Source organism: Rhipicephalus sanguineus, chromosome 1, assembly GCF_013339695.2.
Source record: "Rhipicephalus sanguineus isolate Rsan-2018 chromosome 1, BIME_Rsan_1.4, whole genome shotgun sequence".
NCBI classification, from domain to species: domain Eukaryota; kingdom Metazoa; phylum Arthropoda; class Arachnida; order Ixodida; family Ixodidae; genus Rhipicephalus; species Rhipicephalus sanguineus.
The window spans coordinates 66,261,629-66,288,037 of NC_051176.1; the positions used below are offsets into that span (position 1 = coordinate 66,261,629).

A 26,409-nucleotide genomic window follows, 5' to 3' on the forward strand; every position below is an offset into this window, starting at 1 on the left:
ATCCCATGTGCACACTGTTCACGCTTTTTGTTTGGATGTGTAAATGCACATGCAAGCCAGATTTTATGCACCTAAATCAAGAGGTGAAGCCAGCAGCGGGAGCGGCACATCGGTGAATTGTATTCACCGATGTGCCACTATTGCCCCTGGCTACATCACTGGATTTATGCGCATGAAATTTGGCTCCTCGCATGTGCATCTATATGCTACACAGAAAAAAAATGCTTCTTCATTCTGAACAGGAGCCGAGAATTAACAGAAGCCTTATTGAGAGGACCCTGGGAAAACCATTTTCTGGGGGAATTGCATGTAGCGAGAATATTCCAGGGACTTTTCATTTATTTCTTTTTTTCTGGGAGGTCGAATATGTCCCACTGAAACCTTTCTGGGACATTTCCAGAGGTGTGTGGTTTGCTGGGACGTACCACAAGTGATTGATTTTGGTGTCACAGAAAAGTCCGACATGATGTAATGAAAGAGCTTACGAGACTTCTAGGTTTACTATACGGATTGACAGCCACGTCGTTTCCCGACGATAATCTTGCGTAGGGCTGAAAATTTTGCACGCCAACATCACATCGCCAGCGTCGACATCTAGGTGTATTCTAAGAGTGTCCACGCTGCACCAGGCGTGTTTCGCCCTAGTTCTTTGGTTTACTTAGGTCGTCTGTGAATTCGCGAGCTCCTTCATATACTTCCCATGCAAAGCGTTAAACACAACCGCTCACAACCTGATATAAAAATGTTCCCTTATGTGCGCCTGCACTAGTAATCAAAAAGCTGCGTCTTAAGCTGGAAACGTGAAACGCCGCATGAAGCAAAACTGAATATTGAGCAGTGTTCACTTTTCCAAGAAGAATGCAAAATTTCCCTGCGGGAGGCATAGACTAATAGCTAAACAGCCTGACAAGGTCTTGACCCCCTGATAACTAATGCAGCCTTCGCCAAATGACATAACATATACATTTCATCAGGCACAAAGTATCGGCTTGGTTTTACATCTTATCGCATGCATTTCTTCATACATGTACATTCAGAATGATCTATACATTCAAAACACGTGCTTACTTCTACATACATACTCGTACCCATTCAAAATTATCTATACATTCAAAACATATGCTTATTTTTACATACATGCGCATTTAAAAGATTCTGCGTACATTGTACAGTAAAAAAAGAACATTGATGGAATCAGACAGTCTGTTTTAGTAGTGTGGTTCAACAGCAAGAAGAAAATTTAAGCCAGTTCAACGCCGTGAACACTGTCGGAACAGCGAATCTGGCAGTGTTCCCTCTTGTCTGCACGACCCTCTTGCGCGTCCAGGTGCCCTGCCTGGGTTTATTACCCAGGCAAGGAAAGTGCGAAACGCTTTCCTGGTGTTTTGTACCGAAAGTACTACTACGTTTTATGCATTTATCTGAATTTTTTAAAATTTAAATGAAACGCCCATTCCGCTTTTCAATTTCGTTGCAATCGTTGGTACAACATGCTCATATGCTCCCCTAAATTCATGTTGTGCAAGCGTGGGTCTATAAGGAACGCAAGCTCAAGTTTAAGGCGCGACGATAGCGCCGAGCTGCGGCTCTGGAGAGAAGCTGTGGCGAAAGTGGGGGCAGGCGCAGCCGACTCAGCCTATTTGTCGGTAGCAGGAACGCGCACACTCGTGTGCTCAGTACGTGCGGGGAACTGGGGCGCCGTGCCGACAGCTTGGCAAGCTGAATCGAGGCTTGCTGTGCGAAGCTGCATTTCCGAAGTGGCAGAGGCGACCCCGCGGAAGCGGTAGCGAGGTCCAAAGTATTGCTGTGTCGTGGCCTACCACAACTGTGCAGACAACACCAAGGCGCGCGATTCACGTGTGCAACTGTATGGTTCCCGGGCAGGTCGCGCAAGAAATAAAGGCGACAAGCGTGGATCACCGCAGCAAGGAAAATCAAGTGTGTCCTAGCTAACAGCGCTACCTCGCCTTCTGTTTTAGCTGTCTGAGTTCATCGCTTTCGTTCATTTCGAGTACCTGAATCAGTACGTAACGCGGCGCATGCACGCAGCGACTACAGTAATGACTACTCATGTCTTCTCGCATTGTGAATGTCCAGTTACGGTTGTAGCTGAAAAAACTTTGTGTTTTGATTCCCGTGTTCGTGAGACCTACCCGTCGTTGTTGAACGTTCACACTCGCGTTATACCGCGGTTAGCGTTGCGCGGTTGGTTGAATTCAACTGAACTCAGCACGTTGTCAAAAGTTCGGCGCCTGCAATTTATGCGTCGGGAAGGCTGCTTTATCACGACGGAACGGACATCTATGCATTTTCAGCAAACTTTAATATCGTTCTGCTGGTTTGCTTTGTTTTTGTCACTTTATTAGGGTGATATATTAAGCCGCTAAATATAACTGGCACATAATACATGCTATGCAATTGCCACCTTGCAGTAGCCACCTTCTGACTTTGTGCGATTTTCTAGCCGCGTTCGCGCAGCAGGTTTCATACGCCTGTCAAGTAGATATCCTCATAAAAATAGAGTGCAAGCATGATGCGAGAGCCAAAGAAACGGGGCGAGCAGTTCATCTTGCTTCACGGTGGTTAAAGCTCAGCTAGCTGCCTCGCGTCTTAATCGGCGGGTGATTCTCCAGCGGCACGGAGGACTTGACTCTAACCTTCTTAGGAAAGAGTGCCATGGCCGTATAATTTTTTTTTCGCACGCCGCAAACGTTTGTTCACGAAAGTACACGGCTGCTACTGCAAGCATGCCATATCAAAACAACAATCATATGATTCATAGTCCATAACGCAAGACATCGATAGCGTGCACGGCTTCATTTCGGAGTGCATATGGACTATTACCCATCTTTAACATAACAGAATGAGACTTACCTCGAGGTATAGGTCCTACACCAGGGGCGTAGCCAAGGGGGGGGGGGGGGGGGTTCAAACAAACGCACGCACGAACATACATAAAGTATGGTTCAACCCTCCCCCCCCCCCGAAAAAAAATTTCTGGCTACGCCCCTGTCCTACACGGTATAATTGCGACTTGGAAAATGCATTTCGCGTTGGTTGAGTCGGGCGTCGTTGTCGTCGATCGTCTGCTATTCACCGTAAACGTGATTGACGAGCCTTTCTCCTTTTATCAAGTTCGCTTTTCGGAAGTGCCTGTCCAGCTTGAAGATCTTTTTGAAGCCGCACTGCAGGCGGTGCATTGTGAGGCGCCGCAAGTGCACCGCGAGAGCTCCTCACGTGCACGGAAGCAAGCGGCAGCGCGTTGGAGAGAAGAGAAAACGCGCGTCGTTTGGCCCCAGTTTCTTTTTATGCCAGAGACGGGCGCTGTCAACAGCAGCAGCGCCACTAAGCAATGCTTGGGGAGCCTCTAGCCGAGTGGTATGACACTTTCTTCGGACCAGTAGGTGGGGTTTCGAACCCTGCTTAGCCACGAAAATTTATTTCGCTTTACTATGCGTAATTTGGTTCGTCATGACTAGCAGCACGGCGAGCGCAACTCACACCTCCTACCGGAGGAAACCATGGCGGGAAAGACCGTTGATGCGCGTCCTCTCTTTTCTCCTTTCATTCTCCTTTCTCACCGCCTGGCGCTCGCTTATTGGATCTCTCAGGCGCGCCCCCGGCGCCGGCGTTCAGTTTGTGAGGCCGTGGTGACTTCTATTGACCAAGCGGGGAATGCCATCTGGAGCGTGACATCAAGGACAGGGAAAGGCTCCTTAAAACAAATTCTGCTGTTAAAAGAAAGATAAAACACAGCTAATGTACAAGCACTGTTATATACAAACGTCTATGGATCTACTATGAGCTTAGTGGAAAGAAGGAATGATTGGTGATGGCTTTTAAATTTACTTAATATGTACTTTTACTTAATATGTACTTCATTTACTTAATATGTACTATTTCATGAAGCAGTGCACAAAAGGACACAATCACGCACACATAAAATTACGCTAACACAAGCGCTTTTAAATGGTTTAAATATTGGAGGCTAAATGATTCCTTGCTGTCATATTTGGTAAACTGCAACAGCCGACCACTTTCTCCTTTAGGCGCTGACATCGCGATATACATGATATACAAGGCCTCCAGGATACAAACGAGGATCTTGCTTTCGAAGTAGTTTCCGCATTGACGTCTCGCTCATTGGTTTTAATATTGCTGAATTTTACGTGCCAAAACCACTATATGATTATGTGACACGCCGTAGTGGGGGACGCCGGTTGAATTTCGACCACTTGGGGTTCTTTAACGTGCACCAAAATCTAAGCACACGGCTGTTCTTTGTTTGTTTTTTTTTTTTCACCCCCAACGAAATGCGGCCGCCGTGGCCGGGAACCGATCCCGCACCCTCGCGCTTAGCAGCGCTACACCTTACTTGCTCAGCTACCATGACGGGTCGTTTCTTTATTTTAACGAGAGCTAGTCAATTAAACAATCTGAAGCCTGTTGTCTCTTTTTCGCCATCGCTTTGTTGACGTAATTGAAAGCCGTTATTATTATATTATTATTATTATTATTATTATTATTATTATTATTATTATTATTATTATTATTATTTATTATTATTAATATTATTATATTATAACGGTGTTGAGGTGCATGCCGTCGCTGACTGTTTCGCCATGCATTTCTCATCCGTTTATAAAGCCGCAGGCTCTAGCACTGATATCGGACAGAAGCCCAAGGCAGTTAGCACATCTAGTGGTTTGTCACTGGATGAAAATCTCATCTGTGAATGCATTAAGCGCTTAAAAACGTCTTATCCTGTGGCCCAGACGGCATCCCCTCCGTCATGCTAAAAGCTGATGGTAGTATATTTGTACCAGTACTACTGACTACGATATTTAATAACTGTCTGGACACTTCCACATTTCCTAGCATGTGGAAAACTGTTCGTGTTTTTCTAGTACTTAAGTCTGGCTCTAACACTGATGTTCCTAATTATTGCCCGGTTTCGCTGCTATGTGTCACATCAAAGATCTTTGAGCTGGCTCTTCACAACATATTATCTTTTAGTGTGAAAAACTCATTGATTCCTAATGAACATGGGTTTCTCGCTGGCCGCTCAACTACCAGAAATCTTGCTAGTTTCTTTACGCACATCTCCCCACCTATTTCTCAGAGAGGACGGGTTGACGTAGTCTACTGTGACTTGAGCAAGGCTTTTGATGTAGTCAGCCACTCACTGATTATGGTTAAACTTGCGCACTTTGACGTTGACTCGTCGTTTGTCAAGGCGTTTATTAGCGGCGCACGACAGCGACAGTCAAAGCGGGGCCGACTCTCAGCACGAGGGGCGTGCTCTCAGAGGAGAGGACGGCCCACTAGAAGGCACTCGAGAGGACGGCCCATTACTGAGCAGGAACGCTTCGCTACAATTACCCCGGGTACGAAAAGGGAGCCGCCTGGCGACCTAGCAGCTTGTCACTATGAGCGGGTCATGGTAGGGCATCAGGCGCGCCACGTTGACAATGTCGCGTCCTCGACGGCGCATGTCCGAAGATGGGTCGATGGGTTCGATCAGGCAGTTGACCGGGGATGTGCGTTCGACGACACGGTAGGGGCCTTCGTATTTGGGCAGTAGTTTGGAAGAGAGGCCAGTTGCAGTGGTAGGGACCGAGAGCCGTACGAGCGCTCCTGGAAGGAACGTGGGCGCAGAACTGGTGGTGTCACCGCGAATGCTTTTCTGCCGCTCTTGGTTATGCGTAGTAAGGTCTTGGAGAGCTCGCGGCACTCCTCAAGCAAGTCTGGCTGTGGCAGAAATAGGCGCACATTCAGATCGATCCGGCTTGTAGGGGAGGATTGTGTCGATTGTGCGACGGTGTCTGCCATACAATAAGAAAAATGGTGAGAAACAAGTAGTGCTCTGAGGGGCGGTATTGTAGGCGTACGTGACGAAGGGCAGAATGACATCCCTAATTGTGTGGTCGGCGGCGACGTACATCGAGAGCATGTCGCCGAGCGTGCGGTTGAAGCGTTCGGTGAGGCCATTCGTCTGCGGGTGGTAAGCAGTAGTTTTGCGGTGAACGACGTTGCACTCTTTGAGAATGGCTTCGACGACTTCCGACAAGAAGAAACGGCCTCGATCACTGAGCAGCTCCTGGGGTGGACCGTGACGCAGCATGAATCGGTGGAGCAGGAATGAGGCCACATCGCGCGCTGTGGCCGCAGGGAGGGCGGCAGTTTCGGTGTATCGCGTGAGGTGGTCTACAGCGACGATGGCCCAGCTGTTACCAGCGGACGTTAGAGGAAGTGGCCCATACAAATCGATGCCAACGCGCCCAAACGGTCGGTCAGGGCAAGGTAGAGGTTGCAGACCTGCCGGTGACAGGTGCGTTGAAGTTTTGCGGCGCTGACAATCGATGCAGGAGCGAACGAACTTCTGCACGTAGCGGTACATCCCTCGCCAAAAGTACCGTTGGCGAATGCGGTGGTAGGTTTTCGATACCCCAGAGTGTGCACACTGCGGATCAGAGTGGAACGACTCGCATATGTCAGAACGCAAACTGCTGGGTATTACTAGTAGCCACTGGCGGCCGTCGCCGTTGTAATGGCGTCGGTGGAGCAGGTCGTCGCGAACGGCGAAATGGGGGGCTTCACTACTCAACGAACGAGTGGATGGTGTGGCCGATGGATCAGTCAGCAAGTCTGTCAGTGAGGTAATCCATTGATCCTTGCGCTGTTCGGCAGCGATGGTGTGAATGTCGATGGAAGAAACGACAGTGAGACGCTGAGCCGTGGGCATTGTCGTCAGGCAAGGGAGAGCGCGACAGGGCGTCGGCGTCAGCATGATGGCGTCCGTTGCGGTACAGCACGCGGATGTCGTAGTCTTGCAGGCGAAGTGCCCAATGGGCGAGGCGGCCTGAGGGATCCTTCAATGATGACAACCAGCACAGTGCATGATGGTCGGTGAAGACATCAAATGGGCGACCATACAAATAAGGTCGGAACTTTGATTGCCAGGCATTCTTTCTCCGTGACGGTGTAGGTCTCGGCTTTAGTGAGCGTACGACTTGCATATGCGACGACATATTCCGGGAACCCAGGTTTGCGCTGCGCAAGGGCACCGAGGCCAACACCGCTGGCGTCCGTGTGTACCTCTGTAGGGGCCGTAGGTCGTAGTGGCGTAGAATGGGAGGAGACGTCAACAAACGACGGAGCTTTGCAAAAGCGTCGTCGCACTCTGACGACCATGAATTGAGGGGCCCGTTACTTCCAAGGAGCATCGTCAGCGGTGATATGATAGCCGCGAAGTTTCGGATGAAGCGCCGAAAGTAGGAGCATAGTCCTACGAAACTGCGCAGTTCTTTGACGGACGTAGGTTTGGGGAACTCTGTCACGGCCCGAAGCTTGCCTGGATCGGGGAGGATGCCGTCCTTGGACACGACGGATCCTAGTATCGTCAGCTGCCGTGCTGCAAATCGGCACTTGTTTAGATTCAGTTGCAGCCCGGCGCCGCTCAAACGCGTCAAAACCTGCTGCAAGCGTTGAAGGTGTGTTGAGAAGTCCGGGGCGAAAACGACGACGTCGTCGAGGTAGCACAGGCACGTGTGCCATTTCAAGTTGCGCAGAACGGTATCCATCATGCGCTCAAAGGTCGCGGGCGGATTGCACAGCCCAAACGGCATGACGTTGAATTCGTACAAGCCGTCGGGTGTGACAAACGCTGTCTTCGGTCGAGCGTCATCAGCATGGGGACTTGCCAGTACCCTGAGCGCAAATCGAGCGATGAAAAGAACTCTGCTCCTTGCAGGCTGTCAATGGCGACGTCTATTCGAGGTAAGGTAAGGGATAAACGTCCTTACGGGTGATCATATTGAGTTGTCGGTAGTCCACACAGAACTGCACAGAGCCGTCCTTCTTCGCAACGAGAACGACAGGAGACGCCCACGGGCTGTTTGAGGGTCGAATAACATCGCGGCGAAGCATGTCTTCGACTTGCTCGTTAATTACACGTCGCTCTGTTGGCGACACGCGATATGGACGTTGTCGCAGTGGTGGTTGGGCGCCAGTGTCGATATGATGCGTGACAGCAGACGTGCGGCCGAGAGATGTTTGCGCGACATCGAACGAAGAACGAAATTCTTCCAACAGGCGTAAACTGGGAACGCTCGACCGACGTAAGGTTGTCGGCAATCGAGGAACCAAATACAACAGAGGGTGACGAATCAGATGGGGAAACAGCACTGAGCGAACGGGAGCTGGCGCAGTAGGTGCCACCCGGTGCGTCCATAACTTGTGCGTCTTCGAGGGCTTACGCTCTGCCGAGACATTCCCCTCGCACCAACCTAACAATGTACGGGGATGGGTTCGTAACAAAAATATCGGTGTCGCCCTGAATGACTTGCACGGTCGCAAATGGCACCAACAAGCCTTTTCTAATGAAAACGCGGTCAGATAGAGACAGGAGTGCAACGGCGTCGGCGAGACCGGTGCAATAGACTGACACAGCCGTTGACGAGTTTGCAGGAACTGTGGTGTCGTCTTTGACGAGTACCTTGGTCGCAGCCGGTGGACTGTCCATCAGTGTCAAATCTGAGAATGGTGAGAGCTCTATTTCGGCTGGTGCGCAACGAATTACGGCGGCGTGACGGGCGAGAAAATCCCATGCCAGGATGACGTCGTGACAGCATGAAGAAATTATGATGAATTCGACGGCGTACAGAGCGTCCTGAATGATGACACGGGCTGTGCACACCGCGCTGTCGGGTGAATACTTGGGCGCTGGCTGTACGGAGGGAAAGCCCGGAAAGTGGCGTCGTCACTTTTCGTAGTACTCGGCTAAATTTAGCGTCCATAACGGATACGGCAGCTCCAGTGTCTACAAGGGCCGATGTGCGCACACTTCTACATACACGTCTACTACGGTTGACGGGCTTTGCTGAGGGCTTTGGCAGTTCGATAGCGTCGCAGCCCTTGCCTCTTGGACTGCGACGACTAGTTTTCCTGGTCTTGTGCGGCCGGACGAGGCCGCATCGGTGACAGTGAGCGGCGTCGTGGGGACGGTGAAAAGACGGGTAGCTGGACCTGGGCGTGACGTCGGTGACATAGGCGGCGGCGGGTCGTAATATGGGCGGCTGGACTGGTTGGTGACGGCTGATCCGACTCGAGGCGGCTGCACGCGATTGAAATAGCGGGCGACGTGACCGGCGCAACCGCACGCAAAGCAGATCGGGCGGTTGTCGGAAGTGCGCCATCGGTTTGCAGGGCTAGGTCCCATCCACGTCGCAGGACGCGAGGGACGGGGCGGCTGCTGATATGACGAGTGCATGGTGGGCTGCAGTCGGGGCGTATGGATGATGTCGGCGTACGCAGCCGGCCCCTCGCTTCGAAGGCCTGAGGCCTGGCGACGGCTCCGGCGTATGTTAGCGGGGCACCACAGGGGCGCTGGGGCGGCCTGGCTAAAATTGCGCGTAACTGAGCGGCGCAGGCGCCGGAGGGGGCTGGTGGTATTCCGGCATGACCTCCGCGATTTCCTACCAACAGCCCGGCGTAGGGGAGCAGTGTGGTCGACGGCTGTACAACATCGTGCGAGTGAGAGAAGGCCAGTAGAGAGAACTGCGGGCAATTTCCTCGCGCACAAATGACTTGATCTCGGCGAGTAAGACGGAGTGGTCCGACACGGCCGACAAGCCAGGGAGATAGGCGTCGCTTGATGGAGGTCGACGCGTCATCAGCCGCTGCCGGCGCAGCTCCTCGTAGCTTTGGCACAGTGTGATGACCTCTGTTACAGTGCGAGGGTTTTGGCGAGTAGCACGGTGAAGGCATCGTCGTCGATGCCTTTCATGACGTTCCGGATCTTGTCGGCTTCAGACATGGTCGTGTGGCTTTCTTGCACAAGTCGAGCACGTCTTCAATGTAGCTCGTGAAAGACTCGCCGGACTGCTGGGCTCGTTCACGTAAACGCTGTTCGGCTTGCAGCTTCCGAACGGCAGGGCGGCCAAACACGCCGATGATGGCGGTCTTGAAGCGGACCACGTAGTGAAATCGGATGCGTGGTTGTTGTACCATAGGCTTGCCACACACGCGAGGTAGAAAACGAGGTTGCTCAGTTTCCTGCCTCGTCCCATTTATTGGGGACACTGACACGCTCGTAAATCGCGAGCCAGTCCTCGACGTCGGTGCCATCGGCGCCGGTGAAAAACGGGAGGGTCGCGGATGCGGGGGACACCTGGACATGGCGTCTGTGCAAGAGGAGGCGTTTGCTGGGCGGCGTCTTGAGTCATGGTAGCAGGCACGGTACGGGAACGAAGCTCCAAGGGCATCGAATGGGGACCGTAGTTGTTTAAAGGGAACAGCACTTTCCACCAAATTGTCAAGCCGTTTATTAGCGGCGCACGACAGCGACAGTCAAAGCGGGGCCGACTCTCTGCACGAGGGGCGTGCTCTCAAAGAAGAGGACGACCCACTAGAAGGCGCTCGAGAGGACGACCCATTACAGAGTAGGAACGCTTCGCTACAGTTTGTAAATCCTCTGCATAGCTATATGTTTAATAGATCATGTTATGTTGCTATGTTGTTATGTTATGTTTTTTTTTTTACCATCTCTCTCTATCATCTTTTATCCCCTTACCCCTTCCCCCCAGCACAGGGTAGCCAGCCGGTCGAAGAACTGGCTAACCTCCCTGTCTTTCCGCTTGTTTCTTCCTTCTTCTTCCTTACGTTGCCGTAAATGGCCAAAGGTCTTCTTTGTACAAAGTGACTATTGGGGTCCCCAAGGTCTGGTATTAAGTCCACTCATTATTTAATTTACGTTAATCATGTTTCTTTTGCAATTCGCAATTCTCCTTCCTCTTGCATGCCGATGGCATCAAGATATTTAAGGAAATTATTCAGTTAACGACAGTCGTTTGCCGCAGTTAAATTTGTGTTCTTTTTCCGAATGATGCAACAGCAATAATTTCTCGCTGAATACCTCAAATACCACATTCATGAGTATCACTCAAAACATCTATCGTGTCATTTCCATACTCTGTCAATACCGTATCGTTATGTAAGGTTTATGAGATCAGTGATCTTGGTGTTCTTTTCCCAACACGTTCAGATTTCCTGCTCTAACTAAACGTGCTGCTATGCGGGGCCTTCGTTCTCTCTGGCTGTGTTTGCGAAATCTCTCGAGCATTCAATTCTCCTACAGCCTTCCACGAATTGTACACCGCAATATGTCTTCCTCAACTTGAGTATGCTTCCATGATCTGGAATGGCATTGTTCAATCCAACAGCAACACCATTGAACGAGTCTATAAAATATTCCTAAGCATATATAACCATCGCTTCGCTAGAAATGACTCTGGATCTTGTTCAAATACTGTTGGATTATTATCGTTGCCATCACTTTACTGCCGACGAAATCGTGCTGACCTATTATTTCTTTACAAGCTAGTTCACGGTATGATATCCTGCCCTGTACTTCTCGGTTGTGTTAATTTTCTAATCACGTGTAAGTTAACCAGAGAGAATAGACCGTTTCAAGTGAAACGCCTGCTTCTTCCAACACTCTACTGTTCACAGAGTACAAAGTCTCTATAATGTTAATTTTCTTTATATCTTGATGTTTTCATAGTCCCAGTCATTGTTTTCATTCGAGCTTCGCACTGTTTTAACATAATTTTGCACAATGTAGAAATTCTTCCCCTCGCCGTCTTTCAGCAAGCTCTCCGCATAGTTGTGTATATGCAACATTATTTTTAATTTCCCTTTAATATTTCTCGTGTTGTCTTGTTACATTCTTCCCCTTTAGTGTTCATGTTTTATTTTGTCTATGCGTGTTTGCTCTTTTTACTTGGATTTTCTTCTGATGGCTGTTTGTACTGTATTGCTCATTTTTATTGTTTTATTTTTGCGTGCGCCAGCACAAAGACTTCGCGGTTGTTCCTGGGGATGTTAAATAAATGATTGATTGATTGACTGATTGATTGATTATTCTTATTCTTATTATTATTATTATTATTATTGCATACGTACATACTCTTTTTAAAGAGATTTTACGTGCCACGTGGCTAAACGACATGGCAAGCGCGAGAGTGTTCATGACGAATTGCTCGAGCGAAAAGGTATCTCTTGAAATCAGTGCGTTACATTCGTATCGGCACAATTAATGCAAGTAATCGTTGCTTAAAACCAGAACTTGATGTTCTCTTTCACATTGCTCATGACTGTACGCATATAGAAGCACAGGCGCACAGATCAATCTTGTAAAATCGATCGTTCATATAGCTTATAATAATTGTTGGGATTTAACGTCCCCCCAACCACGATATAATTACGAGAGACGCCGTAGTGGAGAGCTCCGGAAATTTCGACCACCTGGGGTTCTTTAACGTGCACCTAAATCTAAGTACACAGACCTCAAGCATTTTCGCCTCCATCGAAAATGCGGCCGCCGCGGCCGGGATTCGATCCCGCGACCTGTGGGTCAGCAGTCGAGCACCATAACCACTAGACCACCGTGGCGGGTTCATATAGCTTATGGTCTGCATATGCAAGGTGTTTCAGCTAAGTTGCGCAAGTACGAAAAAAAAAAGTGTAGGCGCTACGCGTGTCTTATTAACGCAGTATTGTTCTGAATCTGAATAATATGGCAGCACGTCATGATATTTTTTTCAAGTCTATCAAGCTGGGTAAATAACAAAGACGGCTTAATTAACTTTTATGTAGTAACTCTAGCGAAAAAACCTTAAATGTGCAAAAGTTGTAGCGCTTGTTCACAAATGCCGGATTATTTCATCTATGCTAACATAACAGCCCTGTCTTAATTTTTTTTCAGCCTTTCTTTATATTGTAGGATATTTTTAAAAAAATACCCGTGAATACCGCCTAACCTCACATTAAATTCAAGATCCACCACCAGAAGTGCGCCGCACCTGCCATTCATCTGTGCAAGATAATAGCGCTAGGTGGTTTCCATTATGACCGTAAGCGCTTTTTCTATATACTCATGCAAATACTACGGATATTGAGAATTAGAAGTTCGTCGTCGCTATTTAAAATATTAAGTTTGTCCGAGCAGTGATATTGGAATCGTTGCTGAAATTTGCCAGGAAGTTCACGTTTTTGACCGAAAACAAGTGACACGAACATGTGTCTAAATGGGAAAGTCACCTACCTGACGCACGCGAAGTGTGCTTGACGTCATCGAAATAAGCAAATGCAATTGGATGGGACTTCTATACAAGTTCTTTCGGGGTGGGACAGAAATGGCTGTAGGCGGAGTTTATATTTTTATTCTTATAGGTTGTAAGCGACTATAGCATGCCCTCAAACGCACGTTGAACGTATCGCACAGAAATCGACTAAACAGGTCGCAATATTAATAACACAGACGGCAATATAATCAACAGACGGCAATAATAATAACACACTCTTTTTTAAAGGAACAGTCACCGACGAACGCAACGTCAGGAAGATACTAAATGGCCCACTGAGTGACTTCACCTGTAACATTCCACTAGCGCAGGCTCGAACGTTGCTCGACAGAGAATTTTCAGAGAAATGAATTGGCCGCCTGGGACCTATAGCTTGGCCCGCTAGGTCACCACATTTGACTCCGCTAGAATTTTTTTCATGGAGATGCATTGAGGATCATGTCTACGCCGAGGCGAAGACAACGGCCGTATGTCTAAAGCCTAAAATAGCGCATGTGTGTCGCCCGTTGCTCGATGCATGCTGCGAAAACGCGACAGAAAAATGTGGTGACTCGGTGAAGGCTGTGCATATATAGAGGCTGATGGAGGGCTTTTTCGGCACACTATGTACTGCCCATTAGCTTCCAATAAAAGCCTTTAGTTTGGACCGATAAAAAGACCGCCGGACTCGGTCTCATTGATTTGACAATAAAGTTTCCGTTCCTTGGACAATGCAATTTCGCTGATCTCCTCCTAATACCTAGCTTTCCTAGTCTTCAAGAATTAACTAATTGAGCATATAACGCTTTTTCGTACTGTTTATTTCTAAATCTTTCACCATTACAGGGAGATGCTATATAAACATGGTATACTAAAGGGTTACGAAATACGAGAAAATAACTTTTAGATCATCTACATTACCTACAGTAACATGCTATTGCTCGCAAATATCTAAAACTACAATCGCACCAATACGATAAAAAAATACAAAAAATTCATGAGCCATTCCACTCTGTGCAGGTGGATAAACCGCGAAGCTGTGAAGCGGCACGACACGGAGGTGACGCAACATTTGGCGAAAGTTACAGATATTTTACTGTCTTGAGCTGATCAAACCGAACGGCGAAAGCCGTTGAATTTGGTTGAAGCTCATTAATACCCATGTCACACGGCCACCACCGAACTTCGTTAAACTCCATCAATGTAAAACTCCATGAGGGAGTTCGACGGAGATGGAGTTGTGCCCATGTCACACGGCGGTTTTACGAGCTTTGGACAGAAGCCGCAAGGGGTCCATTAGGCGCTGCTCTACCTATAGCCTGCATGCAAAATTTCGCGTCTAATCACGCTGAAAACATTCTCAGTGGTACGTGCGATTATAAAAAGTATAATCTAATCACGTCGATACAAAAAAAATTGTCTTTATCACAGAAACATGTTGACAGTAATTTTGACAGGAGTGCTGGCAACACTGTTCATTTGCATTGCTACGCGTCTTCGCTACGCGTGCCGATTGTCAAACACACTGCAAGTTGTCATCAAGCTCTGAAGTTGCACTACCACCAAGATCATGTTGTCCTTTCCAATATCGGTCTCACGCATGGGCGTAGGGCAGGGGGTGCAAAAGGGGCACTTGCTCCCCTCAAGCCACACCGGCACTTGCCCCCAACCCAAGCTATGCCAGCTCTCTCTCTCTTTCCCCCCCTCCCCCAGCCGCTATGTAACACGGGTTTTGCACGCCCCAAGGCAAAATCCTGCCGATGCCCATGGTCTCACGTCCAGTCCACGAAGCCTTTGCTGCGGATGGCTCCCACAACAGCCGGCATGTACTACCAGTACGAGTGCCGGCGTCGACGAAGAAAGAAAAACCCGCTTCATTCGACTGCTATGACTATTGGTAGTGCTGAAGTATAATGACAGCACCGCAATAAGAACGAACGAGATACACAGACGTAAACACAACGGTGCACACGGACTCGGAGACACTTATTCAAAATGGCGGCACGACTACTTTCGCGAGGCATGGTGCGGAGAGTATGTGCACTTACACGCGTTTTTTTTTTCTTCGTTAAACGCACGTTATGACTTGAATATGCAGTGAAATAACTTTCAATATTAATAAAATTCATTATTGTGTTGACTGCGGCTGTTTTGTGTTTGCGGTTTTCTCCGCAACTACAGATTACTGGGACGAGTGCACTCCATTCCGCCGCTGATGGAGATCACCGAAATCCCTTTGCGAAACGCTCCGTTTAACTTCCTTGGCGTAAGGGAGACCGTGTGACACGGACCGCATCTCCGTTGACGTAACGACGAGGGAGTTGCACGGAGTTAGCGGGTGCCCGTGTGACAGGGGTATTAGCCACAATAATGAATAGAGGCCGCTTTTTCTATATCTCCAAGCTGGGATTGGTTCTTTGTATGAAGAACTTCTATTCTCCCATTTGACATGACCACCTAACGAAACTAATTAAAAAGTTAATTAACTTTATTTTCTTAATAACTGTCCCAAGTGATGTCTTTAACTAACTTAAGATGCAAGCCGTTACAAAAACGTCGCTCACTCATTCGGCACGTCTCAGAAGAATAGGCAGTTGCACTCTTTCACGTTTCTGTTTAGGTTTCGCCGTTGAAAATAGTTAAATTTCATTACTTCGCAATTATTACTCGAGGCCGCTTTTTCGAAATGTCAAAGCTGAAATGGGTTCTTCCCATGAAGCACTTCAATTCTCCCATTAGACATAACCGCCTAACTCCACAAACTAAAAACTTAAATAATTCAGCTTTCTTAATTACTGTCCCAAATGATGTCTTTAGCCGTATTAAGCTGCCTGCGGCTACAGAAGGGTGATTCCACAAGAGATCGAACATACCTGTCCGGTCGACATTCTTGTTTTGCCTGGGTTTTTTATATGTTATGTGGGCACATTCAAAGTGCACGGAACCGAAAATTTTATTTCCGAGAAACGCTCCCAGCGCAACAAAAAGAATATTTGATGGTGGCGGCGCGGGCCTCCTGTTTTTGCTCACTGCAATGTGTTCGGATTTCACGGCCGAATTTAACGTGAACTATAAACGATGTGCCGAAAAATTCTTGTGCCGGTTCTAATAAGCATTACTGTGAATTACATCCATGCTTTTCTATGCCTTCCTCAAAAAGAAGAAAATGTGAAAAATGGCAAACACGGCCGAAATCAAGAAAGTGTGCTAAGTTTGAGGCGCCTTGGCGCCTTTCCTATTTCGAACAGAAACTTCAAAACATTGTCGAATATAGAAAAGAGCCGTTGCAACATTTAAACGGAAGATCATTTTCCTTCGGGCAGCGAAAAAAAGAAAAAATAGCTAAAGAAACGAATTTTTCAAAAAATAAAATAAAAAAAACACCGGTCTCAATTTTGACTACAATTTTTTATCGAAGAGCGCTTGTGTCAGTGAACACACGGTTTTAATATCATATGTTTTCATTTGCTTTGTTCACGAGATATAACGGGCGAAAATTACCCTTGCTCTGTGTGCCTGCTCACTTCAGTGCGACTGATGGTTGTGATCAGCTTGCATTGTGCGCAAATCTCAGTTTTAATTATTTCCCTGCAGTAAAACTTTGCTCTGGTGGCTTTTCGTCAAGAAAATGTTCTCAGATTTTATTTGTGTCTAGCGTGTGCGAAAGTGGGCTGCTACCGCACTCTAAAGGGCTAACGCGTACACAGTTTACAGCCTACAACCTCGCCTACAAGCGTCAGAGGAAAGGTGGGCGCGCCTGTTCAAGATATCAATCGCTTCCTCATCCTGAAGAAATGCCTGGTCTACCTCATCGCGGTTAGATGTAGACAGGTTTTTCTTGAGGCGTGTAAAGCAATGCTAGCAGATCTCGCAGGTGTCGCGAAGATCCTCAGCCTATGACAGTAGCTTCTGGAGGTAGGCAACAACAAAAATAACAAGGAAAAGAAATTTGCGCAACGAAAATGTTTTTCTCAGCAATCTTCTTTTTGTGAACGCGTAAATAATTGGCACTGTATACTCGGACGTAGCCATGGGCCGCGCGCATCGCGTGTAGTGAACAACTAGGCCAAGTCCAAACGTTTATACTGAACGGCGCCGCAAACATTATCTCACATCTGCGCAGCTGTCATGGATGAGTTTCCAGAACTGCTCACGGTTTCACATTTTATGGCCAAGGGTGTCTAAGCGCTTTGGGCTGTGATAATTAATTTGTAGGCCACACTCGTTGTCAAAACTAAGGATAATGTCCGTCTGGCGCCACCGGTGACCTCCGCTGTTCTCGACGTGGCAAAGCACTTTAGTAAAGTGCCGACAAAACATCATAAATTGGTCAGCTTCGGCCACTTATGGCCTAATCATGCTGCACCGCACGTTTTCTGGCTGCTGAAACGCTGAGGTAAAGATTGAGATGGTACAGGAAGACGTTATCTGCGACGCCGAAAACATGTGACAGCGGGAAGTGAAACAAACGGCTCGAAAATGATTGAGCTAACTTTTTATAAATGTTTTTGAGGAACAGTGTATGTCGAAAGGGAAAGATGGTTACAGCCTACAGTGTACATAATGGAAGGCAAGCAAGCAGGCAGTGAGAAAGCAAGTGCATAACAGCGTGCATGCTGATTGTGGCATTTAGTTACGGATTAAGCTTGCCTTCGCTGCATACAGATGGTTTGTTTGGTGTGCAAGGAGAGTTTGAGACAAAGTCACCTAAACTATGTGCTCGCGGTGTCTCGCGTGCTTCTGATTAGCTAATAATGGCGGGGTAAGTGGAGGTTGTAAGCTGCAAACTGCCTACGCGTTAGCCCTTTACAGAGCGGCAGCAGCCCACTTTCGCACACGCTAGACACAAATGAAATATGAGAACACATTTTTCTTGACGAAAAGCCACCAGAACAATGTTTTACTGCAGGGAAATAATTAAAACAGATTTGAGAACAATGCAAGCTGATCACAACCATCAGTCGCACTGAAGTGAGCAAGCACACAGAGCAAGGGTCATTTTGGCCCGTTATAGCTCGTGAACAAAGCAAATGAAAACATATGATATTAAAACGGTGTGTTCACTGACACAAGCTTTCTTCGATAAAAAATTGCCGTCAAAATTGAGACCGGAGTTTTTTATTTTATTTTTTGAAAATGACCTTTTTTGAAAAGCTCGCTTCTTTAACTACTTTTTTTTGTTTTTGTTTTTTTTTTTTTTTTTGCTGCCCGAAGGAAAATGGTCTTCCGTATAAATGTTGCAGAGGCTCTTTTCTATATTTGACAATGTTTTGAAGTTTCTGTTCGAAATAGGAAAGGCGCTAAGGCGCCTCAAACTTAGTACACTTTCTTGATTTCGGCCGTGTTTGCCATTTTTTTACATTTTCTTCCTTTTGAGGACGGCATAAAAAAAGCATGCATGTAATTCACAGTAATGCGTATTAAAACCAGCACAAGAATTTTTCGGCACATCAATTATAGTTCGCGTTAAATTCGGCCGTGAAATCCGGAAACATTGCAGTGAGCAAAAAACGCCAGGCCTGCGCTGAAACCGCAGCACAGTCACAGCGAAAGCTGGAAGAGCGGCGTTGTAAGCTCTCTTGGGGATACAATACAAGTACACTAGAAAGGTACCCACTACGCCATAAATCACAATTTTTGTGAAGTTAGGAAGCACCTACTAAGCCATTATTCGTCATTCTGCGGAGAAGCGAAGCACCAGCTACACGTCTGTAAGGCATTATGTGCACTTTGTTGACGCGACGACTGATGACGATGAAGAATTATGGCTCAGCCCTTTGTAATGGGTTGGAAGCTTTAAACGGCCCCCAGTTATGTAATTTGCACTGGGTGACGCCCGCTCGCTATTTCTCTCTCCCATCATGCTGTATAACATACGTTGACGTGGGAGAGAGACGGGGGGGGGGGCGAAGAACTTTACTGAGACCCCGAGGAAATGGATCATGCGCTTATGGGCTTCCTTGGCAACCAATACAAGTGCACTTGCGAGGAACCCACTACGCTATAAATCATTGTAATTTTACTGAGACACCGAGGAAATGGATCATGCGCTTATGGGCTTCCTTGGCAACCAATACAAGTGCACTTGCGAGGAACCCACTACGCTCTAAATAATTATAATTTTTGAGAAGTAGGGCAGCAGGCACGGTGCCATTTTTCGTCATTTTACGGAGAGCCGTGGTACCTGCTAAACGAATGTAAGGCATTATGAGCACTTTGTTGATGCTGTGCCTGATGACGACGAAGAATTATGGCAGAGCTCTTTGTAATGGGTTGGAAGCATTTCACAACCTACTCGTTGCGCAATTCGCATTGTGTGACGCCTGGTTACAGAATTCGCGTTGTGCGACGCTTGGTGCTTATTTTACTCTTCTACCACGCTATATTACATATGCTAATGTGGTTCCTTCCCGACATGAAGCTTGTATAGGACCTGTTTGCAAAGCAGTTTCAAGCACCGGCATGGCTCAGAGGTTGAATACCGGGCTCCCACGCTGAGGGCCCGGGTTCGAACCCCGTTCCATCCTGGAATTTTTTTCTTATTTAGTTTTTTTTCTTATTTCGAGCGATACTGGTTACGGACACCGGCGGCGGCGGCGGCGGCGGCGGCGGACAACTACGGCGCCAAAAACGGCCGGTGAAATGATCTCATAACAGCTTTCGCTGTAAAACGGGAGGCCCGCGCCGCCACCTTCAAATATTTTTTTGTCGCGCTGGAAGCGTTTCTTGGAAATAAAATTTTTGGTTCCGTGCACTTTGAATGTGCCCACATAACATATAAAAAACCCGGGCAAAACAACAATGTCGACCGGACAGGCATGTTCGATCTCTCGTGGAATCACCCAGAAGTAATTGTGAAGATATCGAACAAACATCGCATATCTCTGAGTTTTGATGATTTTTGACATAGTTCACATTTTCTGAAACACCCTGTATATATATATATATATATATATATATATATATATATATATATATATATATATATATATATATATATATATATATATATATATATAGATAGATAGATAGATATATAGCTTTCCAACCCCGCGACCATTGTACTGGACAGAAAGCAAAGCGGTGCAGAAAAGCTAGCAAAGGCGAAATTGGAACCGAAACCACTGTTGCTGCTTCCCTACGAGGCGAGCAATATCTTTTTTTACTGTAGTACGTTGCTCCTCAGACGCATTTTCTTACGAAGAAGCGTCAGTGTAAAGGCGTCGTCCACGAGGAAGCTCGCGCGATTGGCGTGCTCAAGTATGCAAAATTAATTTAGGAGCTATCTTCGCGCAATTAAAATAATTTAAGTCATGCGAGCTAACTTATGTCCTCTTGAAACAGTGTTGTGAAAAGGGAGCCTTTGTAATCGGAAGGTTATTCGCAAGGCGAGAATGTATTTTTGTCCAGTACACTGGACACTAGGATGCAATAGCGGATATTCATAGGGTGCCTCGTTGCCAGCGCCTCCGCTTCCAGGGTGGAGACACCTTTTGACCCACTCCGCGCCTCCGTTTCTTCGCAGGGAGCCATATTACTTCTACAGTGTCAGGCGGAGTGCAGTGGCTAGCACGGGGACGGTGCTGCAAACGCGTTGGTGTTATATCAGTTCTTTTACCGCTATGACACGCTGCTGTGTGCCACTGTGCACTGTTTCAGATGCGAAAGGCCAATGTATGTTTCCATTCTCTCGTAAAATATGGGAGGCGCAAGTGAAACGCGACCGCTGGCATCCGACAGACAGTACCAAGATATCCGAGATTAGTTGTTGACTTGTCGTAGCGTACGACCGTGCATTTCGATCGCTGGCCGTGAACATGCTGTCGGACAAATTCATGCACGAATTAAATACTTGTCTAGGTATAATCATTGTTTGAGGCTGCTATTACAGAGGAACTGTTAAGCTTTTCATTAGGCCATGCGGAGCCCCGCCATGGTGGTCTAGAGGCTATGGCGCTCGACTGCTGACCCGAAGGTCGCGGGATCGAATCTCGGCCGCGGCGGCTGCATTTTCGATGGAGGCGAAAATGTTTGAGGCGCGTGTACTTAGATTTAGGTGCCCGTTAAAGAACCCCAGGTGGTCGAAATTTCCGGAGCCCTCCACTACGGCGTCCCTCGTAATCATATCGTGGTTTTGGGGCGTTAAACCCCAGATATTATTATCTTCATAGCTTTGGCAAAGCGTTATGACCTCTGCCACTGTGCTGGTGTTTTTGGCGAGCAGCATGGTGAAGGCATCGTCGTCGATGCCTTTCATAACGAGCCTGATCTTGTTAGATCCGGACATGGTGGCGTCGGCTTTCTTACACATATTGAGGACGTTTTCGATGTAGCTGGTGAATGATTCACCGGCCTGCTGAGCTCGTTCACGTAAGCGCTGTTCGGCCTGCAGCTTACGAACGGCAGGGCGGCCAAACACATTGATAATAGCGGTCTTGAAGTTGGACCACGTCGTAAAATCTGATGCGTGGTTGCTGTACCACAGGCCTTCCACACCCGCGACGTAGAAAACCAAGCCGGTCAATTTTCTCGCCTCGTCCCATTTATTGGGGACACTCACGCGCTCGTAAATCACGAGCCAGTCCGCCACGTCGGTACCATCTGCGCGAGCGAAGGGGGTTGCGGATACGAGGGGCACCGGGACATGAGGTCGGTGCAGGCGGAGGCGTTTGCTGGGCGGCGTCTTGAGGCGTGGCAGCTGGTAGGGTACAGGATGGAAGCGCCAGGGGCATCGAATGAAGACCGAAGTTGTTGTGACGGCACAGCCCTCTCCACCAATTTGTTAAGGCGTTTATTTGACGGCACTCAGCGGCAACACGCAATGGCGACAGTCAAGGCAGAAACATGTACTCAGCGCGAGCGGCGTTCTTTCAGGAGAAGCCAAAGAGGACGACCCACTAGAAGGCGCTCGAGAGCGCAACCCATTACTCAGTTTCTTTGCTACATATCGCTTTTCTGCGTTATCATTAGGTGTCATATGATGCACGTTACCACCATGTAATGTAAGTGTTGTTATGGTGGTGTTCCCACTAATGAGGATGTTCCCACAAACGTGGTCGACCCTGTATTTATGGGAAAAAAATGATACTAAGCGAATGATGCACAAGAATGCCCTAGATTTCCGCACTCCTTATAGGCGGTCTCCGCTGATATCAAAATCTAATGAAGGAAATACTCCGATATCGATGTTCATATGCTTTCGTTGGAATGAACTCCTAGGTCCAAAAGCACTTGTAAAGGCTGGCATATGATTGCTATTCTGAAGTACATAACAGCCCAAGAAATAATTTGAGATCTCTAGGGCGGTTCTGAGGCGCGTAGTAATGTACAAGTCGGTAAAAGTTCTTTAATATCAAAGCATAACCCATAAATTGATCAGGCGACGTCGTGTTTGTCAGCCTGTGATCGCATGTTCATTCGCACTGCGCGAAGACGTTAGCAGAAAAGCTCGAGCTGTACTGTTCGCGGCAGGGCACTAAGTCGACATTGACAAGAAGCCCCCAGGCTGCGAATGTCCAAAATAAAGCGAACTTGACTATGGTTCGAAGACTGGAAGCTGTCGACGTTGCCATCTCCGCTTCTGGCTCGGTGAAGAGCCTCGTCCGGCAGCTTCTGTTTGCGCTTCTTAAAGCGCGACGAGGAGATGTGTCCCGTGTAGATGGGTGTTCGCACTCTATTTCACCGGTGCTGCCTACATTGATATCATGACGTGCCTGATGCCGGCGCATTTCCTCAGCATGACTTATGGGTGCCGTATGACTGGACCACTGGTCGGCTGACAGGCTGTCATCTACCGTGATCCCGGGTAGCTTCTCTATGCATAATGCTCGTGGTTTGCTTTGAGGTCGGCCCAAGGCTTCCTTCCTCTTCTTACCACTTGCAGTGGCCTTAGCCCGGGCTGTAGACCGGCGAGTTCGTACCGTCTTGGCACAGAATACGTCTGTGTCGCCGATCGAGGGCGTGAGGTTCGATGGTCGGAGCCTTGGCTGTCGGAGCCTTGTGGTCGGAGACTTGGGGTCGGTGCTCTGGGTGTCACCTTTGCGCCTGATGTTCCTGCAGGAACTTGCTTCGTTGACATCATACCTCATCTGGCCATTTGTGCTGGCAGAGGACGCGCAAGTCGATCGACAGTGCTTGCTGGCGCTTTGCTCGATTCGTCTTTTTGACGATGGGCACTTGGCGTGGCTAATGGCGTCACCTGCGGGAATTCTCCGAGTCGCCTTTGCTCGGGACATTCGAACACTAGGCTCAGTCGGCGAGGCCAGCCCGGCTGATGACGACGCAGGCCTGCAAGGCTCTTCCGAAGCCATTCTTCTTGCTCGACTCCGCGTCAGTATACTTGAGGTGGACGGCAGGGTCTCCTGAGTCGGTGCCTTGAATCTTCTTGGCGACATATTGTCGATTCTCTCTTTTCGGGTGTTGTTTCTTCCTCTGACTGACGACTGAAGACCTACAACTGTTCGACCCTGGCTACTCGACACGCTGTCAGTCGTCAACCACGGGGATGTTGTACCGGTCTCTGAAGTCTTGCTCGGCGCTTGTCCTTGCGTGCACGGCTGTTCGCGGAGCACTCGCCAGCGGCACTGCGCGTGGAGCTCGTGATGATGACGATGATGATGATTTACTTGGCTCGTACCCACACTGGGGTACGAGCCAGAAGTGTTGATATGAATTTTTAAATAGTCGGAAGACTGACTAATGCTTAAACAGAAAAGAAAAGCAAACATATAAAGCAGAGAGCGCAACGTAATTATTTACTTGTGCATTCAGGAGCAGACAGCTAAGTGGTTATACCGAAGAGAAATTAGAACAATGGTACTAAAGTGTAACCCAACCTTTTCATTTTGTAATTTTTTCTTTACTACTGCAAGAATACTTATACAGGTAGGAATTTGCAGTCGTATTCGTTTTGTTTCTCGAATGAAACCACAAACATAATCAAAAAACGCCAGGCCTGCGCTGAAACCGCAGCACAGTCACAGCGAAAGCTGGAAGAGCGGCGTTGTAAGCTCTCTTGGGGCTACAATACAAGTACACTAGAAAGGTACCCACTACGCCATAAATCACAATTTTTGTGAAGTTAGGAAGCACCTACTAAGCCATTATTCGTCATTCTGCGGAGAAGCGAAGCACCAGCTACACGTCTGTAAGGCATTATGTGCACTTTGTTGACGCGACGACTGATGACGATGAAGAATTATGGCTCAGCCCTTTGTAATGGGTTGGAAGCTTTAAACGGCCCCCAGTTATGTAATTTGCACTGGGTGACGCCCGCTCGCTATTTCTCTCTCCCATCATGCTGTATAACATACGTTGACGTGGGAGAGAGACGGGGGGGGGTGGGGGCGAAGAACTTTACTGAGACCCCGAGGAAATGGATCATGCGCTTATGGGCTTCCTTGGCAACCAATACAAGTGCACTTGCGAGGAACCCACTACGCTATAAATCATTGTAATTTTACTGAGACACCGAGGAAATGGATCATGCGCTTATGGGCTTCCTTGGCAACCAATACAAGTGCACTTGCGAGGAACCCACTACGCTCTAAATAATTATAATTTTTGAGAAGTAGGGCAGCAGGCACGGTGCCATTTTTCGTCATTTTACGGAGAGCCGTGGTACCTGCTAAACGCATGTAAGGCATTATGAGCACTTTGTTGATGCTGTGCCTGATGACGACGAAGAATTATGGCAGAGCTCTTTGTAATGGGTTGGAAGCATTTCACAACCTACTCGTTGCGCAATTCGCATTGTGTGACGCCTGGTTACAGAATTCGCGTTGTGCGACGCTTGGTGCTTATTTTACTCTTCTACCACGCTATATTACATATGCTAATGTGGTTCCTTCCAGACATGAAGCCTGTATAGGACCTGTTTGCAAAGCAGTTTCAAGCACCGGCATGGCTCAGAGGTTGAATACCGGGCTCCCACGCTGAGGGCCCGGGTTCGAACCCCGTTCCATCCTGGAATTTTTTTCTTATTTAGTTTTTTTTCTTATTTCGAGCGATACTGGTTACGGACACCGGCGGCGGCGGCGGCGGCGGCGGTGGCGGCGGCGGCGGCGGCGGCGGCGGACAACTACGGCGCCAAAAACGGCCGGTGAAATGATCTCATAACAGCTTTCGCTGTAAAACATTCCTGTAAGCCCAGAGCTGAAGCACCGAAGTACAGTGTCTAAAAGTTCAGTCCCAGATTAGCATACGGAATATCAAGAAGCTTTTTTTTCGTTGTAATATATAGCGGCGACATGACAAATAATAATGCTTTGTTGATTATATTTCTAAAGAGAATTGACACACGGGCGATATCACCAGACCAGCCCTGTGTATATAGATTTACCGGAGGCGCACGGCATCGTAATCTGGTTATCATGACTTCCGATTGTCTAGTTCAGGGCATCCAAAGGTACAGCGCATCCAAGACAGGACAACGCGAATGACTCATACACAGGGCTCTGTATGTGTGTTTGCAGAGCTTGTGTTTACACACACACACACCGCGTCTGTTTATGTGTCGTTAGCTTTGCACCTTCTTGGATGCCCTATATTTAGGGCGTCGTGTTTTCGGAGTTAATTTTTTTTTTGGAAATTCGGAGGGTGTTTTTCGGAGTTATTTATTTTTTTCGGATAGAAGCGGGCGGTCGCGCTGCATGGGCGCTGCCATGTTGATTTGTAACCACAGTTACCGGCAGTTACTGATACAACAATTAAAAGCACATGACAAAGATGCGAAGAAAGATAAACATATCACGCATCGATGTGACGTAACACGTGCGAAACAAGCGCAAATGTCTCAACTCTGCCCGATTGCCCATGCATTTGCCCGATTGTTGATAAAGCGCTGAAGGATGAGGCAGTAAGGGGAAAGTGCGGTGTCAATCATAGGAACAAGTACGTCGCATGTGTGAAACAGGTGGTGCATCTCATTCCGCTGTCTTGCGGTAGAGAGTACGTGGGACAAATGAAACGATGTGTTAATGTTCGACTAAGGGAACATGAGTTGTCACTCGAAGGGGTCGCGCGTCTTCATCTACCGGAGCATTGCAGGTCATGCGGTTGTCATCCCTTTTTTAACAAGACCACCATCATTTTTAAGCATCCTAACCAACAGACAAGAGAAATCGCTGAGTCCTACCATATAACGATTAGGGATGGCACGTGTATTAGTGAACCATCAGTCGCACTCCATGAGAAAGAATTTGGTTACCTGTGCCACTCTTGATTAGCTCGATTTTTTTAACTACGCTTCCTTGATGCATCTCTCGTTCTGCGCATGTCGAGTTGA

General features: G+C 47.9%; 1 protein-coding gene across 1 annotated transcript in view; it reads left to right on the forward strand.

The window, feature by feature from the left end:
- The window catches only part of LOC119392501 (organic cation transporter protein), a 140,810-nt gene that overhangs the window by 57,476 nt on the left and 56,925 nt on the right, over positions 1-26,409 (forward strand). The gene's annotated exons all lie outside the window — the stretch shown is intronic.